General features: G+C 40.5%; 1 protein-coding gene across 4 annotated transcripts in view; it reads right to left on the bottom strand.

Annotated features, from left to right (window-relative positions):
• NRG1 (neuregulin 1) overlaps positions 1 to 17800 on the bottom strand; it is a 483648-nt gene that overhangs the window by 320026 nt on the left and 145822 nt on the right. The window contains exon 1 of one of the 4 annotated variants that reach the window (XM_071580246.1): positions 5457 to 5491. The exons of the other annotated variants lie outside the window; for them this stretch is intronic. The gene's annotated coding sequence lies outside the window, so the exon portion shown is untranslated. Of the gene's footprint in view, positions 1 to 5456; positions 5492 to 17800 lie in introns of those variants that run through there. 4 annotated transcript variants of the gene reach the window in all.

Raw genomic sequence — 17800 nt, 5'->3', positions numbered from 1 at the left:
TTGATCTAAGTAAATTATACCTCATCCTAATGCCGTAGACGAAATTCTCAGAGGAATGCACAATAGCTAGGGTTTAATCTGTATGAACACTTCCATTATTTCATCAAGAAAGGACTAGATTTTTTTTGGCCAGTCTTGATGAAATGATCATCTTAAAATTTCAGCTGACAAAGTGAAGTACCACAGGAAAAAAAAGAAATACATAAGGTTTTTCCTTATTTGCTTTTAAATGGACCTGTTTTAAGCCATACTTTTCCAAGGCATGAGAATCAGTGGCTAAAATGTTATTGGCTCTAGCAACCTTGAGGGCACAGTTCTTTGCAAATAAAAAGAATTGCTCTGCAGCAAAAATGGAACAGTAAAAATACACACATTGCAAAGTTTAATTCTGTGAAAGCAAGAAATGGCAGGCAGAAGTACTGTTATTTTAGCTGGAATATCTGCTGGTAACTACTACACAAAAATGTAAATCACCAAATAGACTATAAAGACCTTATTTTATCTCATTCAGTGACATGGACTGAAAACCATCTTGCTGTAGAGACTGTTTATAGGCTCAGCAGAGGACACCTCTTTGATCTAAAAGTTCGTTTCGTCAATAAGAATTTTGTTGTAAAGAAATGTGCTTCATTTCTAAGGACATCATATATTTTGGTTCGAAAGGGAAAACTCTGTTTCATCTCAGTAACTACAGAATATTGCTCTTGGCAAAATTCAATACAGTCCCACAGAGGGCAAAGGGACAATTACTGAAGAAAAAGGAAAAAAAAAAAAAGGAAGAAGGCCAATGTTGTTTTAATTGCCCATGCCAATGTGTGCATGTCCTTGTCTTACACATTCCCTAATTTGGGCCAAACAAGCCAAATGGTATCTCACTCATCTCCTACTAGGCATTTCAACAGCACTTGAGAAATGCTGCTATTTTTACCAAAGTTTTCCTCTGTTCTTTAATTGCAGTGAGCATCCAGAGCTTCCCAGTCCCAACCACAAGTATCTAAACATGGGGCCATCGCTCCTACAGTCTTAAGCCCTGGGGAATAAGGTGTCTAATGCTGCATATATGTAACATTATTTCAGTTTCACAGTTGTGTCAGGCCCCTAGTCACTAGAGAATCATTGTAAATGTAAAGGCTGTAAAAACCTACCACTTTTTGGAGTTCATCTCTCTTTGTTCTATCTAAAATGCAGAGTATCTTCAGGGAAAGGCAGAAAACAGCCTGAACTCATGCTCTGGGCTTCTACTGTACTTTCACTTTGACATCACCATTCAACCTCAGCCCTCATGGAATTTGGATAAGGATGATCTGAAATCTTAGGAGGGCTCAAAGTTTATGCTTTATTAACTGGTTTACTCCATAAAGAAAAGAAGATCCTGGTCATATTATGTGCTTTTGTTGTAGTGTAAAATACCTATTTAGAGGCTAAGCAAACAGAAGCATCATACAGCTCTAAAAGGTGTAATATTTATTCATGTAAACCTATTTCCAATTGGTTTTACATACATTTATATACAACTAACTGACCTATAACCATTTAAACAAGAGTTATTTCTTTCCGAAAAGAACTTAAACATATAAACTGATCTGTAGTCCCGCTAGGTCTGAAGTACATCTAATTCAGCTAAAAATATTAATGCTTCTTCCTACCTAGCTGCCCAGAGTCCCAATGACAAGTCCCAAATCTATGTTTTTATGTCATTTTCAATAAAATGAAGCAGCCTCAAGTCTCCTATACATTTTGTCCTGTATATTCAAGAATTTAATTGAATAAACATATTTATAATAGAGGAAAACTAGATTTGTGAATAGTTATTAAGGATTTTATAGAATCATAGAATCATAGAATTGACTGTGTTGGAAAAGACCTCCGAGATCATCAAGTCCAACCCTTGGTCAAACTCCAGTCCATTTACTTGATCATGGCACTCACTGCCATGTCAAATCTGTGTTTGAAAATCTCCAGGGATGGTGAATCCACCACCACTCTGGGCAGCTCATTCCAATGTGTGATTGCTCTCTCTGGAAAGAATTTTTTTCTGATCTCCAACTTCAATTTCCCCTGGCAGAGCTTAAGCCTGTGCCCCCTTGTCCTATTCCTGACTGCCTGGGAGAAGAGACCAACCCTCACCAGCCTAGAACTTCCCTTCAGGTAGTTATAGACAGTGATGAGGTCACCTCTGAGCCTCCTCTTCTCCAGGCTAAACAACCCCAGCTCCCTCAGCCTCTCCCCATAGGGCTTGTGCTCCAGTCCCTTCACCAGCCTTGTTGCTCTTCTCTGGACCTGCTCCAGCACCTCAATATCTTTCCTGAACTGAGGGGCCCAGAACTGAACACAATACTCAAGCTGTGACCTCACCAACACAGAGTACAGGGGAAGGATCACTACCCTGGTCCTGCTGGCCACGCTATTTTTGATACAGGACAGGATCCCATTGGCCTTCTTGGCCACCTGGGCACAATACTGGCTCATGTTGAGCTTCCTGTCAATTAGTACCCCCAGGTCCCTTTCTGCCTGACTGTTCTCCAGCCACTCTGTGCCCAGCCTGTAGCGCTGCATGGGGTTGTTGTGGCCAAAGTGCAGGACCTGGCAATTGGCCTTATTGAACTTCATCCTATTGGAATCAGCCCATCTCTCAAGTCTATCCAGATCCTTCTGCAGAGCCCTCCTACCTTCCAGCAGGTCGACACTCCCTCCCAACCTGGTGTCATCAGCAAACTTGCTAATGATGGACCAAATCCCCTCATCTAAATCATCAGTGAAGACATTAAACAGAACTGGGTTCAACACTGACCCCTGGGGAACACCACTGGAGACCGACCGCTAGCTGGATGCAGCTCCATTCACCAGCACTCTCTGGGCCCGACCCTCCAGCCAGCTCCTAACCCAGCAGAGGGTACACTTGTCCAAGCCATGGGCTATCAGCTTTTCCAGGAGTATATTATGGGAGAAAGTGTCAAAGGCCTTGCTGAAGTCCAGATAGACCACAGCCTTACCCTCATCTACCAAGTGGGTCACCTGATCATAAAAGAAGATCATGTTGGTCAGACAGGACCTGCCCCTCCTAAACCCATGCTGGCTGGGTCTAATCCCTTGTCCACCCTGAAGGTGCTGTGTGATTGCACTCTGGATGATCTGCTCCATAACCCTGCCAGGCTCCGAGGTCAGGCTGACAGGCCTGTAGTTGCCAGGGTCCTGCTTGCAGCCCTTTTTGTGGATTGGGGTGACATTGGCCAACCTCCAATCATCTGGGACCTCCCCAGAGAGCCAGGACTGTTGGAAGATGATGGAGAGCGGTTTGGCAAGCTCTTCTTCCAGCTCCCTCATCACCCTGGGATGGATCCCGTCTGGTCCCATAAACTTGTGAGGATCCAGCTGGCTCAGTAAGCCACTAACTATATCCTCCTGGAATACAGGAGGTCTTATTCAGCTCCCTCTTTCTTCTTCCTTCCCCTTCTCTGCATGAAAGCAAGAAGGAACCCCACTGTTTTATAGTGGAAATCTAACAATAAATTCCGGCTTTAGAATTAAAATAAACCAGATTTTGTTCAAATCTTCCATGCTTATTTCTATTTAAGTAAATGGCAAACTATAAATTGTTTCTAGAAAAATCATATTGAGCCTCATATTCAAAGTTTTCAAGTAAAATTTTTTGTGGCCTACATAGACAGAAATTTAACAGGCTTTGGAAGGCATTGATCAGGCATCGTCATGAAAAATAACTTCAGCCCAATTAAAGAGGGTAATCTACGAAAGCAAGGTGGTCTATAAACATAGTACAGCATTAAAGGTTTCAAAGAGCTGAAGACAAGAACAATCCAGTTTTCAAGCTAATTTGCAAGACTTGATTTGACATGTTACTGAGAGCAAAAGTATGCAGACTGCTGCATTATGGGAAGGACCATATATGTCCTGACAAGCTGATGGTTCCAGTAATGGAGAAGGCAGATGTCTCAGAAACAAGGGGAGCTTTTCTACTGTGACATGACATGTCAGAGGCAGGAAGTTGCCCTCAGGAAAAAAGAGTCAATGGGTGAGATGGTCCACTAATGCAATGTGGTATATATTCAGCAGATACTTGCCCTAATTCATAGCAGATGAGATTCTGTCACATTAAAGGAAAAGCTGGATTGCCATCATTTTATTTCCCTGCCTGTGGAACTAAGCAGACATATGCCATGCATATTTTTAAAACAACACCAAAAAAAACCCCTTACCAAGGATATGTGATCAACTTGGGTGGAGTACATTCATCCCCTCTGATCTATAGTATCTACTCCACATGACCATGTGACAGGATTTACCCACATAATGAAAACCAGGAAATTTTATCATTCCCAGTGTGTATATTCCATAAGTCAATGCTGCAGTAGATACTTAACAGACAAGAGAAGGTAACAAAGTTAGACACAGACAAGACACACACAGAGCTACAAGGATACTTTTCCCTAGATCTCAGAGAAATATTGTGGCAAGGTCCAGATTTCTTCGTTCTGTGTGCCGTCTATCTATGTTTTCCCAAAACATGGAATGCATGTCAATAAGGACCCATAGCAATGAAAATATATATGAAAACACCAAGATTGCAAATTATACAGAATTGGGAGGAGCTGTTGACTCCCTTGAAGGCAGAGAGATCCTGCAAAAACACCTCAATATATTAGAAAGATGGACAATCACAATCATATGAAGCTCAACAAGGACAATACCAGATCTTGCACCTGGGTGGGATAATCATTGATGTTTATACAGACTGGAGAATGGGATGCTGGAAAGCAGTGCTACGGAAAGGGACCTCGGAGTCATGATTGATGGCAAGTTGAATATGAGTCAGCAGTGCCCTGGCAGCCAGGAGGGCCAAGCATGTTCTGGGGGGCATCAGGCACAGCATCACCAGCAGGTCAAGAGAGGGGATTGTCTTGCTCTGCTCTGCACTAGGGCAGCCTCACCTTGAATATTGTGTGCAGTTTTGGGCACCACAATATCAGAAAGATATTAAGCCATTAGAGAGTGTCCAAAGGAGGGCAATGTAGATGCTGAAGGGGCTTGAGGGGAAGTGGCTGAGGTCATTTGGTCTGTTCAGCCTGGAGAAGAGAAGACTGAGGGGAGATCTCATTTCAGTCTCCAAGTTCCTCATGAGGGGAAGAAGAGGGGCAGGGACTGGAAACAACCTAAGAGGCTGAAATGGGATGCTAATTTGTAGGAGATAATTTGTCTGATAGGAAGTTCTTCAAAACTGGACATGTACTGTTTCTGGTATCTATGCTAAATTTTATGTATCAACAATGAGTGTATTTTGCATGTTAATGAGCTTCATGCTTACATATGTCACATGCAGACACTACCTGCACCACTGAAGTACAATTGTTCTCTGATGCATTCCTGAAAATTCCTGATAGACCCAGAAGAAATATACAGTTCCCATGAATTCAGCAATAATACTGTAATTCACTACTCACAGTCATGGGAGATGTCTCAGGAATCTTGTAGTGGACTTGAGCAAAGGCAGTCAAGACATGATAACTCTCAGGTAGATTACACTCATCCACACACTTAACGTTGCAGTGAAGCCACACAGAATCATGGGATTATGTGCACTGGAAGACATTTCAGGAGGTCATTATGAGTTCTGTGTGTTTTGTCCTCATTTCAGGTGCAAGTCAGCTTAACCATTGAAAACTCTTCAGCACAAGATGTAAGACTGTGTAGGGTAGGTTTAGGAACTGAAAGGCTGAGCAGCACCAATTACAGTCTAAACACCACTCCTGTCTTTACTGCCCGAGGCTTGAATGCTGTTACGCTCTCTTACAGGGCTTGGATGTGTTGGGTCAACATCAATAAATGCCAGTAATGACAAGCAACAGAATAGTCTTTCTGCAAGAGTCTTCTCAAATTGCAATTTATTAAAATTGTATGCTCCCAGAACAGCATCAGGGAAGACAACACTGTGAAAAAAAGGAGCATCTGTACTGTGGTATTTCTATTACAATTTACAATACAATACTTTTTGTCCTTTCTACAAAGACACACACAGGATCTGGTGAGATCATCACATTGAGACAGCATCTACAAATAGAAATGCCTTGAAGGTGGTGCAAATAAAGAGCAACAACACCAATCCTAATAACAAACTTGGAATTTTCCAGATATTTCTGTGTGTGTGTGTGTGTGTGTGTGTGTGTGTGTGTGTGTGTGTGTGTGTGAAACAAATACACATAAAATAAAAAATTTTAAAGCAGAACATTTCAGGAACCTCTAAAACTTTTTGGAGAAAAGACTTTTTAACTACAGTAGGACAATTTTCCCAGGCTAGTCACTATCAGGACCTCACTACTTTGTAAGTAGTTGTTGTTCTCTTTTAAGAGCATCTTCATTCACATGCAGTCTTAACACATAAGTGTTTACAGATTGTAGGTTAGAAGTCCCTGTGCATCAGCAAAAGTGGACATTTGCACAAGTATACAACTGAAACTCTACAAAGAAGGCCTAAACAGATGAAGTTTCTTTGTGGGAGACAGGACAAGAAGTGTGTTATGGATTTGGATGGTCTTTGTGTGCTGCCCTCACTGGGATTTCTCTGAGGCGTTGTAGAAAGGAGCAAATCACAGCTAAATAACAGAGGTGGAGGACCTCACAATCAAAACAAAAAGACTATGAACAGAATGCTGCTCTTTATTTCCTGCTTTCTAGTGAATACACTGTTCAGCTGTATGCACTTCAGCACTTCAGTGGGTCTAGAAACATATATGTGGTCTCCAGAAGCTAAAGACAGGACAAGACATTAACCAAAAGAGCACAGGTTAGACTTCTCTATGTGGCCAGAGAAAAAATTTTCAGAGCAATAAGGTCCATGCAGTCACACACAGGGAAATTGACTATTTAGCATTATTCAGTGTGAACAAAAGAATCAGTCTGCCTTCCATTACACTCTATACATGGAGTCAGTGCTGCCTATTTAAAATGTTAATTGAAAATAGCTACTCTGCTTTTAATTCACAATCTGTTGCAGTCCAAATTAGCTTTCCAATACAGATGTGGATTCAGGCATCTCTAATAAAAGCCAGCATAATGCCCTGAAGTAGTATTTTCCAAACATTCAGAAGCATTTATGCAATGAAGCCAGCTGAGAGCTTAATGAATTTTCAAAATACACACAAACAGTACAGTCAATTTAGGGATGATCCAAAACTGCTGAGTTGCCTGTGGCAGTCTGAAAACCTCTGGCTGACAAAGAAATCAGCCTAAAATTGCAACACTATGACTTTATGATTATATCTCAAATACTGGCAAAACTTTGGGCCTTGGGCAGAGCTACTTGGTGAAAACCAAGTTTAATCTTTAGCCAACAGCATTTTAGCCATAGAAAAAACCTCCTAAAATATGGCTTGCAAAATGACTTAAAGCTGGCCCAGTAATTACTGTTTCAGACTATATTTATAAATAATAAGTAGTTGGCCTTTTGGAAATACTGCTGGAATAGGTACTGCAGGAGAAGTGGCATTTTTTGAGGCTGATGAGAATTGATGTCCTTGAAGGTAAGTGTCATCTGAAAATAACTGCTATTACAACAACTGTATGATAAACAGCAGATGGTTCTCCATACTTGTAAATGCTACACAGCTATGGGTCTGCAAAGCATGGATAACTGACAAGCATTAACCATTTTTAACACAGAGGATATGCAATACAACATAATGGCTGACATCAGTTATCTGAATTCGCAGAAGCTGTTCAAGAGGCTCCAAATCTCATGTCTTTGTATGAAAGATAGATTTATGTCAAAAAATTGCATTTGATTCTGCTGTTTACTGCTATAGATGGTGGCCTACTCTTGAAAGAAAATCGATTTTTTTCAAATTTACTATCTTGATGGGGAACTTGAAAGACCATGATCTTATACAACTAAAAGACTGAAGTCAGCACAGCTACTCATGTGATTTTAGTGGGATTAATATATTTGGGGGTTGATAGATATATATTTATATATATATGGTGGTTGGTTTTTTTCTGTGTTTGTTTGTTTGTTTGTTTTTGTTGTCTTTTGCATCTCCTGCAGTCATATGACTACATGGGGGTGCCAAAAAATGTCTAGCTCTTGCTGCTGTGAAGGTATTCTTGAAAACAAGAACCTGTAAAAGCTCACAACTCAATAAGCAAAGACAAAAGGACCCAGCCTACCATCTGGGGGCTATCTACTTCTTTAAGGATGTCGTTGATGTTTTTAAAACGCCAAAACTCAATCACAAATCAGACAAAGAGTTCCATGATTTCATGTCACAAATGGTAAATGCGGGAAGGTTGGAAAGTGGAGAAACTCAGAGGGAATTGCTCATCTCATATCAGAACATGCAAACTTTTAAACGGGCCTGAAAAAAATGCCTGCTACACTTGACTGAGGACCTGGTGCTATGTCCTTTTTCAGAGGGCGGTGGGATTTTGCAGAGTAGGATTGTCAGTGACAGTAGTGTGCCAAGGACAGTGATGCCTAAGGATTTTAATGTGCATTTTGTAGATTTTTATAGGGTTATATAAGATGAATGAGTTTTCCTGAGTTTCTCACATTTTAAGTGGTATTAAGAAGTCACTGAGCACTTTCACACACATTTACCAAGGACTTGTTGTTTTGAAGAACACCTGCAAGAACTCAAACTGAGACAATAAGATATCTGGTAGATAAAATAAGACAGTAAGCTCAGAGCCCTTGGATGGGCTCCAAGGGGCAGTTATGAGGAGTTCTAAGGGTGCATACCAAGGGAAATGGGTACCATGACTTGGCTATAAATATAATTTATGTTCATTACTGAAATTTATAAAAGCTGTAACGTCTAGCTCATGTGTGTGCAGATACTTTTGGTGCCCATGTGGAAGCTTCCAATAAAGGGCTATTTATCTCTCTCCCCCCCCCCCCCCCGGTGTGGTTTTGAGAGCCTTTTGCAAGAATTTAGGCATCAATAGGATGGATCATACACTCCAGGACTTGTCTGTTCGAGAACTATTTTTAGCATAGCTATTCTGCATTAGCTCTTCTAATCACTGATGTATTAGAACTAAAGATGAATTAATCAGACTAAGAACAGTTTGAACAAAGAATCATTTATTTGTTAATTGCAAAGAACTACAATGTTTTAAATTTACACACTATGTTAATTCTAATTCCTCCATCTTCTGTCCCTCCACTAAGCAAACTGGGTCTAAAAATCAAAAGCGTTGCTGCAGGCTCATGCTTCCTGAGCTTTCCTGTGGGAAAATGTAAAAAAGCACTACAGCACTGACACCTGCAGCAAATTTTCTCTGCTAAAAAACCAAAAGCAAACAAACAAGAAAAAAAAACAACAAAAAAACCCAAACCCCAAAACTAAACACGAAAGAAAAACAAAATAAAGGTCTAGGGACTAATTCTACAGAAAGACATGCTAAATTTTACCACAAAATCGATATGATGTCACTGGAGTTCTTGAAGGTGATGCTCAGTTAAGTGCATAATGCAGTGTGATATAGGGTGTAGTAGTACTTTGTTGTAGTTTGGGATTATTATGTAAATTCTCTCCCCTGCCACTTAACTGCCCAGGCCAGTGGTTAACAAAAGAAGCAGTTAACTGTTGATCGCTGGGGTGGGGGCAGGTTTGTCTCTTTTGGGGTTTTTTTTGGATATTCTCCCCAGTCTTGGCTCAGCGGAACGCGGGAGTGGGGGCTCCAAGGAGGCAGGCTGCCCTGCTGGTTACTGCTGGGGTTTTCCTGGCTGTCTTGGTGCTGCCTACCTCGGACTACTTTTCGTGCCGCGCTGCTGCTGCTGCCTGCCTTGGATTTGCCGCTGGTTGCTCGTACCTTTCTGCTTCTTGGACGGGGAACACAGGGGGAAGAGACTGAGTCCATCTGAAAGCTCACTGCTCGTCTGTCTCACTGGAGAGGGACTGAAACTCACTCTGCAGCCAGCCGGGCTGTGACATGAACACTTAAGTATAACCTTTTCTCCCGGAGGAAAACCTGCTGGGTTTTGTTGTTGTTTTGGGTTGTTTTTTTTCTTTCTCTTGTGGTGTTGGGGGAGTGGGTTGCACTAGTCTGTTTACATATATATATATATATATATATATATATATATATATCAGTTATCCTTCTTGTATTAAAATTCCTTTTCTTAAATTTGATAAAGAGTGGTGTGATTATCGTGGAGGAGGCCCCTCCCCTGCTTGTGGGCAAAACATTTTGGTTTTTTCCCCTCAAACCGAGACATACTTCAAGCTCAGTATGATTCTGGATTGTATAGAGTATTCTGAAAAAAATAGCCAGGGAAAAGTCTCAGACTTTGGCAGTTACTGAATGAAGAAGTTGCCTCTGTTATACATACAGCAGAGTAGAAGACATGGTTACAATTGGTTTCAAAATTTGTTAAAATCTGTTTTTCAGATAAAGACATTAGCTGATTTTATGGCCTTTTAAAACAATTTGCTATTAAGTGCTGTATCAATTGTTTAATAACATTGTACTGTTAGGAGTGCAGTGTCAATTGCTATTCAGTATGTTTGCAGATTTGAGCAGGTATCTTGGACCCCACAGTTGGAAGAACTGGTGGACCAATTAGAAAAAATCCAGACTGAAGTAACAAAAATTACTTGAGGTCAGAAATACCAATAAGATTGATTTGTAGGAAGAGCAGATGAAACTACATTATTTAAAAGGAAAAAGACATGGAAATATACTGCAGTTTCCAGAACCTTGTGAGGAGTGATGGAGCACTCTGTCTCCCTATCTGTAGCAGGTGGAAAAAGCACTTGCAGCCCTAAACAGCAGCAAGCTTAGACAATAGGAAAATCTTTTTGTAGTGACACAAGGGTTTCCTGGGGGCATTGTGAAGAGGTTGTCCTGCCATTGTAGGTCTTTCAAATGACTTAGAAGTGACCTTTGGATAAAAAGATGAATAACCTTTCAATCTTTCAACACCCTATCTGTGTATAGTTGATGTGTACCACAATCAAGTAGCAGTAGAACTCCTGCTCTCTAAGTAGCTACACTAAACCACTCAATTTTACTGTAGATTCTCTATATTATCTCCAATGCCAAAAAAGGAGTAGGAGCTGCTGCCAAAATACAGGAAACTGGTGAGATTTGATGGTGTGGGGTTATGAGGATTCATTCTACCTTTACATTAATCTTGCAGAGGCAGGATTTGATACAGAGCTAGGGTGTGCAAGAAACACAAATTGCCCTGTGGCAGAGCCTCAAAGAACCAATATCCAGCCTTCTGCCATGAGGGCACAACAATTCTAGCAGTTCTCATTGCCCTGCCTGTTTTTCTGGGTAAGATCCTCCACCCTCATTTGGTGACTATGTGTACTTTTCCCATAAGCTTTCTTTCCTGCATTACACAGTGAGTGAGCTAGAAAACACAATCGGAGACCAGCTGCTGTTCTTTTATTGCACGGGAGTGTCACTCACTTCCACAAGTGAAGAAAGAAAATTATGTGGTCTTTGTCTCCTGACAAATACTCACTATTCAGCTCTGCAGTGTGCAGGTGAATGCTCCCTCTCTCTTGAAATCCTGTTTCCAGCAGCATTATCCTTCCATGTTCGTGTTGGTAACATTAGCACCTCCAGATTTCCTCCACCCACTTGACACATCTAAGAGCTGCCTATAAAAGGTCAATACAAATCTAACTGTACACCCTCTATTTTCAAGAGAATGATAAGATCTAATATTTCATAATCCAGGCGTGAATTATTTTATAAATAATTACACCTACTTCTGGTAATTCAGTGGGGTCAGTACACTGAATTACACTTTCTGCACTGTTAACAACTGCATTACTCTAAAGAACTCATTATAGAACCCATTAAAGGTGCTGCCAAAAAGCAGGAAAAAGACATTTTCTCAAGATGGAACACACATGGATTTCATTCTTGTCATGCACTACTGTGAAGTCCTGGGCAGCAGAAGGGGCTTGCAGGCCACTTATTGCAGACAGTAGATTTTACATCATTAAGTATGGTTATTTCCTAATCTATTGTCCCTCTATACCTTCAGCATTTGGTTAATCTCGACAAGGAGGAAGGATAGAGATGTAGTCTGTAATTTTTCTCCATGTGACCAACATACTTAAATCACCCCTAAGCTTTTCAAAACTAGCTTCAATTTGTCTTTCTAGGTGAGTACTTTGCCAATGACATAAAAGTTTGAAATAGCTATGTTTGGCACCAAAGTCCACAGGTGTAAATGGGACTAAATAAGTCAGTCACCATGAGTGAGGTAAGGAGTCACTGCCTTCAGTTTCTGTACAGATACAGTGTAGTGGAATGGACATGCAAAATGGCTTTTACATAGTGCAAAGAAACAGCAACTAATTTGAATAAAACAGCATAAAGTAAGATGCATGCATGTACATCTACATGCAGACACACAGATCCTTTATAAGAAGGATTCCTAGAAACTGTTCCCACCACTTCTATGATATACTTACCAAAGTGTAAAAACAAGCAACAGCAATGGCTTACAAGAAAGGGCGACAGGAACTGCTGCTGTACAATACTCAGGTATTAACAACCTAACAGAATACCCATGAGGTCCTGTTAAAGTTTTATGTGTGTATCTGTATGTACATCAGCACAAACACATTATAAATGTGCTCATTTCTACCATGTTTGAACACATTCCTGGCTGCCCAGGCCCATATGCCTACTCCAGACAACATAATTAATTCAAGGACTTCTAAATGCAAGTGCACTTTGTCAAGTATGACATGAGATGCTCCTGGGAACTGTTTTGGGTTTTTGACTGGTTTAGGTGCTACATGCTTGGAAAGGATAGATAATGTCTGAGACAAGGCTAAATTCCAAAGATAACTTCCTCTACTCTTTTAACTTTCCCAATGCATGTTATTTGAAAAATACACATGAAGAAACTGAAGTAAAAATGAAGAACAATTCAAGAGAAGACAGATGTCTTCAGACCCCTGAAGCTTACTCTAAGACTTTAATTCTTTCACACCAGACCACGGGATCACTGCATTTTGCCTCAAGACACTAAATGACTCAGCTGTTGAAAGACAATCAACTGACAAAAGGCAGGAAAAGTGAGAGGGAAACATCAAGCTGAGATTCTCTGAGAGCCTTGACCTCATAGCAACACACTTCAACACTCTTTTCCATCTTTACCACTGGATTCTGGGTGATTCCAGAAACACAGAGAAATGAGGAAGCTTTGGTCCCTCCTCAGCCTTTTACTAAGGAAGATGCAACAAAAGTTTCACTCATCTTTATGTTCTCTATCTTTTCACACACAAGAATTACTGCTCTAAGGACTCCTAATGCTGCATCTCATGCTAGAGGAATTACACAGAAGTAACAGAGATCAAGAAAAAAAGGTAACATCCTGAAAACTTGGCAGAAAAAAGGGTTTCTAGGGCTCAGTTATCTGCAACAGCTTGTTAGCTATTGCTTTCATCCACTCTAATGCCACTTAGTGTAAGTGACAGATGCCCCTTCTTCACTATTTATTCATACCTCTAGAAATTATATTAATGATGTTTTGACAACTGGCAGCCACAAGCTACCTACAAAAAATCTAGCATTATTGAGAGCAACACAAGACTCCTTGCCTTCCCTCAGACATTAGAAGCACAAGGAGCTTGCAGTAGATGCTGCTGCAGAGTTTGCCACAGCTCACCAACAACAGATTCCTGTGCTGTCACCTGTCCAATGTACCAGAACAAGAGTAGGATAGAGGGAGCATGGACTACCTACCACAAAACCAATGTACCATGCTTCCCCATTTTCTCCATTTCTGTGCCAAAACAATTGCTTTTTGAAAGCTAACCCACTTTAACATAGGAATAAGATAGCCTCATGGGAATTTCTATACCTGGCCTTTCATCCTAGGTCAGTTGTGTCTGATCCTGTATACCACTTCAGCTGATAGGAGCATTCTGTCACAGCTTCAGGGGATTTTCTGCTTGCCTTTTTGCTGGATACCATAAGTAACAATAGCAATGACAAATATCAGGTGGCTGCAGTCCCCAGCCAGGCATTGCTGATGCCATGCTGGCAAGCAGTCAGCCATCAGAAGCAAAATTGAGCTCACATGCACAGAAGGGCAGGGCTTTGTGTTCCCTCCTGAAGAGAATGTGCTACTGACACTGTGCCTTATGCTTCCCCAATTCTTGCACTAACAGTACATGAGTTGGATATACTTTATTTGCCTGTGCCCTTCACAACAGCACTGGAGAACTTCTGACAAGGCCAGAGTTTTGGCATCTGACTCAGGTCAAATGGGATTGTCTCTCTACCCAGCTAAAAAATTTTTTTTTCCAGTTGCATTTGCCTTCAGATGCCCCTTAATGAGCAGTAGCCCACGTCACACTCCTGGTTCTCTCCTTGCCTAAATCAGCAAGTGTGACACCACATGCTGGAATAGCCCATAATGGCAGGAGGTGACCAACAGGCACATAGGCACTGGTTTTGTTTTTTCTGGTTCCACCAATCTCTTTCCAAGGAAGAAGTATCAGGACACATGCTTTGCGCAACACAACACCCTGAGCAGTACTTTTGCTGACAGTGAAAAAGGATCACCAGGCAGCATTAGCTACAGTTTATGCTTCTCCTTCTTTTCAGAAAGCATTTTTAATGCCTTTGTCTTGTTAAAATGGCCAGGGAAGAGAAGACATAAAGATTTCTTGGTGCTGCTGCAGAGATTAAGAAGTTCACATTGCATCCTCTGCACATCTGGTTTTTTGAAAGGTATGAAAAAAGACAAAACTGCACAGAAAAACTTATATCAATGACTGTCCTCTATATCAAGTGTTTTCTACATGTATAGGGAGGAAAGTAGGCCTTAAGAAAAATATTGTCCTGCAGTGTTTTGCTGATCTGGGAAAGGCAGAACCAACATACATGGACTACTGAAAATGAGTTTGATGCTTTCAGTTGTTCCTTTATGTCTGGTGAGAAGTCCTCCCCAATGACGTATCTCAGAAGAGCTGAGGACTTCTCCAAAGATAATAGGAAGCTGTGACAGTTGTGGCAAGACCTGCAGTGAGTTCATTCATGATAAGATGAATTCTTCAAGGACACTGCACAGCACTCTGGCTATATTGTTGTCAGACTAGGTATTGATAGCCATCAGCTTTGTATCAGTGCAATGTAGAATGTTGTTTCTTCTTCTGTCTATAATGAAATGTTTGCTGTGCTACTTACTGTTGTTAAACATTTGCCTTTCTCTGAAAATCTCAGCACAGTCACCAATCCATTATTTGATGTAGCAGTACTCAATATACTAACAGAAAAAGAAAAAAAAACATTTTAAACTATGCAACAAAAACACCTATAATGCCAAACTTCACTGCAACATACATAATAATAATGAAATATGATTTTTTTTCACACAAATTATAGTAAACATTAAAGAACAAATTCAGGAAACTCCTGTGCTTTTGTCAACAGTTAGTCATGACTACATTTTACATAGGAAGACTAGTAAATATTCTCATAGCCACAGAAAAAGAGATGTTAAAAAGCAAATGTAAGAGCTTGGAGCAATCAGAAGATGACTTAGAAACTCCTACTTTTTCTATTTTCTTGTATTTTTGAAGAGCAAGTGTGTTGGAATGCTGCTCCTTTAACAAGCACTTCTAGCAAAGGGGAAACAGAAACAGTTTCTTTATGAATTTTAAGACAGTTCTCATTCTGTCAGCACCTCTTTCTCAATGAAACTGTGGAGGTGATGAGTTCTTTGAAAACCTCTTCCCCAAAGCAGAAGGGTGAAAGTAGGATCGCTAAAGTATTCATGTTTAAAATGGAGGCAATTTAACCATACTGCAGTGATGTTGGAAAAGGAATACATTTTCTCCATATTGTCAAATCTATTATGTTATTTCTACTTGGGTTTGTTTACATATATTGTATCTAACTCTTTCCATGCACAAGTATTTGCAAGCATATTCAGATGCAACACCCTTTAAAAACACAAGACTATGTACCTCCCTAACTAAGATAGGGCTGCTTGATTTGGAAACCAGAGGTATTTTTTTGTATGCTCCTCTTTTCATAGGAACAAGTATTTGAACAAGGAAGATTGGAAGGGAAGATTTCCCCCATCAGCTCTAAGCACAGCTTCTGTCCAGCCTGCTGGGACAGCTTGTCAGAAGATAGCACGTTCAGTATTTTAATTCTCTTGAAATGCACATGACAAAAACACTTCTTTGGATTTCCTTCCTCTGTGTGCATTAAAGAGCTGTGTCACAAAGTATTGCAGTAAAAAAGCCTGAATGAACTACATCCTCTGAGAGATTTCCAAATGCTTGAGTTCTTCCTTGTTGGTTAATTGTACATACTTTGTTTCCACTGAGCCATTAGGTGGCTTCTCTTTCCCTCTCTGTAATCACTCTCTCTATTGATTGATCACGGTGATTATCAAATTACTATATTTATCTCTTCCTTTTGGAGACTGTGGAACAGGACTATAAGTAACCTGACAAATTTCTCTTGCTCCTTCTCAGTGTCGTAAGGCCTCTGATGGTTTCCAACAGTCCTTCTGGATACCAAGCTCAATTCCATGGGTCAGCAATAGAGGGAAACAGTCAGAGCACACATTTGGAAAAAAAACCCCTCCATTCCATTTCTGCCCATCACATGCAACCATGTCTCTCTCTTTCCTCCTTATAATTCTTGCAGAAGCAATGGTTCTTCACTTCCCACAGTGTTTGGCACAATACATACCAGATCTCACATGAACCCTGTACATACAACCCCATTTTTCTTCCTGAATTTTGTATCAATATGAGTCTAATGCAGCTGAATGGAGTGAGCTAGTCTCCAAGAGGACAAAACTAGAAGTATCCCTTTTTGTTGCTCAGGTGATATACAACAGTGCTAACCTGGAAAAAGTGATGATAAAAGTATGCATTATAAAATAAAATAAAAACATAACTAATATATATTCCATCTGCCAGGTCTCAGAAAATATACAGAGGGCCAGATATGTTGTAGTGATAAAAAGATATGAATTTTTCAGCATTTGAAAATGTCTGGGCAGATGACATTCCTGTTTGATGACTCATGAATTTAGAACAATACTGGCCTCAGAGAGATTATAACCCTGAAGTTTCCAGTAACAGTAAACTATCTCCCACACTATGAACACCTCATAGTAATATTCAGAGCATACAGTAATCAGTTTAAAAAAACCCAAAGCGAACACACAAAACCAAACACCTGAAATACATGGAGTTAAGAGCAGGAGTTAATCTAAAGGTCGAAAACAAGGTGATGTGCCACTTCTAATTTTTCTCCTTGACTCTCTTACATCTAAACCCATCTGCTTCCAGCAGACAAAACTCAAATAGTTGTACTGTGACCAGGGTGAAGTAAAAACACAGTGGCTTCAGAAGCACAGAACTATTAGCCTTCAGAGTAAAAAGCCAGCTCCCTGTTTTACTCTGGGGCAATGATTCAGGCTCTCTGAATCATTATTTTACTCTGAGACCATGTGCAGTGAACAGTGCGAATGAGAGTAAAACACACTGGCACCGGTTTGCAGTTCTTTCAGTCACTATTCAACTTTTCTTGTTGTGGGGGCTTGTAAGTTAGTACTGACTGACTGTAAGCGCAATCCATACAAATGAGGGAATGTGCTGTGAAAGCAAGGCACAACCTTGTTTTTGCCATGCATCCAAGCCACTGTCTGTTCTTGGCTGGAACTTAGATATCCTCTAGCCCGCAATGACCTCTAAGCATGGACATGACTGTGTGACAATTACAGAGATGTCTATCCTCCAATGCCTGCTTCTTCAGAGGCAACAATGATGGAAGGTTGTGC

Source organism: Pithys albifrons, chromosome Z (genome assembly GCF_047495875.1).
Source record: "Pithys albifrons albifrons isolate INPA30051 chromosome Z, PitAlb_v1, whole genome shotgun sequence".
NCBI classification, from domain to species: Eukaryota; Metazoa; Chordata; class Aves; order Passeriformes; family Thamnophilidae; genus Pithys; species Pithys albifrons.
Note: the sequence above shows the minus strand (reverse complement) of the source record. Positions and strands in the feature narration are given on the sequence as shown.